The sequence below is a fragment of the Anopheles maculipalpis genome (genome assembly GCF_943734695.1).
Source record: "Anopheles maculipalpis chromosome X unlocalized genomic scaffold, idAnoMacuDA_375_x X_unloc_23, whole genome shotgun sequence".
NCBI classification, from domain to species: domain Eukaryota; kingdom Metazoa; phylum Arthropoda; class Insecta; order Diptera; family Culicidae; genus Anopheles; species Anopheles maculipalpis.
This window is the reverse complement of record NW_026060484.1, coordinates 5,001-7,500: the sequence shown is the minus strand read 5'-3', so window position 1 is coordinate 7,500 and position 2,500 is coordinate 5,001. Positions and strand designations below refer to the sequence as shown.

Below are 2,500 nucleotides of genomic sequence, written 5' to 3'. Positions count from 1 at the left end.
TGCCAACGATCTGTTTCCAACTCATCCGCCTGTTGTCTGGCCGGACTCTGAATTGCCGAGTGCGGACACCGAGGAGCAGAGGACATCGCTGACCCCCGTTACTGCGGACGAGCTGCTTAGCATCGTGGGAACAATGGCGAACAGGAAAGCGCCTGGATTGGACGGTATCCCCAATGCTGCGGTTAAGACGGCAATTAGGAAGTACCCGGAGGTTTTCGTCCGTTTGTACCAGGACTGCCTGGACCGGGGTGCGTTTCCAGCGCCCTGGAAGAGGCAGCGCTTGGTGCTGCTGCCAAAGCCTGGCAAACCTCCCGGGGAAAGCTCCTCCTACCGGCCGCTGTGCATGCTTGATGCACTCGGCAAGGTGTTGGAGCGCCTAATCCTTAACCGGCTGAACGAGTTCCTGGAGGAACCAGATGCGGAACGATTATCGGACGAACAGTACGGATTCCGGCGGGGCAGATCCACCATCAGTGCGATCCAGCGTGTTGTCGAAGCGGGCAGGAAGGCCATGTCCTTTCATCGTACCAATGCCCGAGACAAGCGCTGCCTGATGGTGGTTGCCCTGGACATCCGCAACGCGTTCAACTCCGCGCCTTGGCAGGCCATCGCCAGCGCGTTGAGGGACAAGGGGGTACCGTTGTCGCTGCAGAGGATGCTGAAAAGCTATTTCGAGGATCGGCGACTGGTTATCGACACCAGCGAGGGCCCCGTCGAGCGCAGCATCAGCGCGGGAGTTCCACAGGGTTCCATATTGGGACCCACGCTGTGGAACGTGCTGTACGACGGGGTCCTGGGTGTCCAGTTGCCTGAGGGGGCCGAGGTTATTGGCTACGCCGATGACCTTGTAGTCTTGGTCCCCGCAACGACACCCCAAGCCGCTTCCTCTACTGCTGAACGCGCCATCGCGGCGATCACGACCTGGCTGGACCGGAACCGTCTTTCGTTGGCTCCGGAGAAGACGGAAATGACGCTCATCTCCACCCTGAAGCGCCATCCGGTCGTCAGCATCAACATCGGGGGAGTGGTCGTGCAATCCCAGCGCTCCATCCGCTATCTTGGAGTTTGGTTGCACGACCACCTGTCATGGTTGCCGCACGTTCAGCAGGTTGCAGCGAAGGCCATGAGGGTTGCGGAAGCCATCACGCGCCTCATGCCGAACCACAGTGGCCCAAAATCGTCACGTGCCCGACTACTGGCGGCCGTTGCGGACTCCATCCTTCGCTACGGGGCCCCAGTATGGTCGGAGGGATTGCAGCTGCAACAGTGTCACAGACTGGTGCAGCGTGTGCAGAGGACGACGGCCATTCGGGTGTGTCGGGCTTTCCGGACGGTGAGGGGAGAGACGGCCGTGCTGCTGGCCGGTCTCATCCCGATACGCCTGCTGATCGAGGAGGACAGCAGGGTGCATCATCGTCTGCAGGATCCTGCGAACGAACACTCGAGAGCGAGTGTAAAGAGCATGGAGCGCGACCGTACCTACGGGCAGTGGCAGCAGCAGTGGGACGCGGATGCTGCTAGAGAGGACGCCAGTCGGTTCACTCGGTGGACGTATCGAGTGATACCTGACGTGAGGACATGGCAGTCACGGAAACACGGAGACGTGACGTTCCAGTTGGCGCAGGTTTTGTCCGGTCACGGTTTTTTCCGTGACTACCTGTGCCGGATGGGCTTCACGTCGTCCCCGGACTGCCCCAGATGTCCTGGCGTCGCTGAGACGGCGGAACACGCCGTTTTCAGCTGCCCCAGGTTCGCCACTGAACGCGGAAGGCTGCTCGAGGCGGGTAGTACGAGCGAGATCACCCCCGAAGGTCTCGTTGCCGCTCTGCTCGAGAGCCCGGAACGTTGGAGCAGCATCTGTGAGTTCGTCGCCGGCGTCACGGACGAGCTCCAGGACGGTTGGAACGCGGAAAGGGAGCTGTTGGCTGCGCAGGGTCAGCCGTCAGCCGCACACCTCCCGGACAACTCGGTGGCCGTCGCTCGTAACCAGCGCCGGAACGTTGCGAGGAACGCGGCACGGGCGAGAGCGAGGGAGTTACAGCGAGGTGGGCGGCCCCCAACACCACCTCCATCGCCGACAACAGCTGCGCGCCGGGCAGCCATTCGCGAGCGAGTCGCGAGATTCAGGGAGAGGCGAAGGACTGTGGCCTCCCTGGCATGGCTGTACGGCGAGGGCGCGGATTCGTCCAGCGACGAAGAGGACGATTCTCCGTCAGCAGCTCCAGAGCAGCATATCAGCAATCGACCAGGTGGCCTCTCTGCCGCTGAAGCAGCCGCGGCAACGGAGGCAGAAACAGCGGCACGTTGATTAAAAGGGGCGCAATGAGAGTACGAAGGGCTTAGTAGCCAAGTTGGGCGGCCTTCGATAGGCACTCGAAGCTTGGAATGAATTCAGGAAGGGATAAATTTTGTAAATATGATAAGAAACGTTTAGAGTAAGTTACAAATGCGCGATGCTATTTTGCATATACACCCTGGCCAAAAAACCCTCGCGGGGCAA

At 60.7% G+C, this 2,500-nt stretch overlaps 1 pseudogene; it reads right to left on the bottom strand.

Moving 5' to 3' along the window:
* Positions 1-2,480: 2,480 nt before the first annotated feature.
* Positions 2,481-2,500, bottom strand: part of LOC126566733 (large subunit ribosomal RNA) — a 3,618-nt pseudogene continuing 3,598 nt past the window's right edge.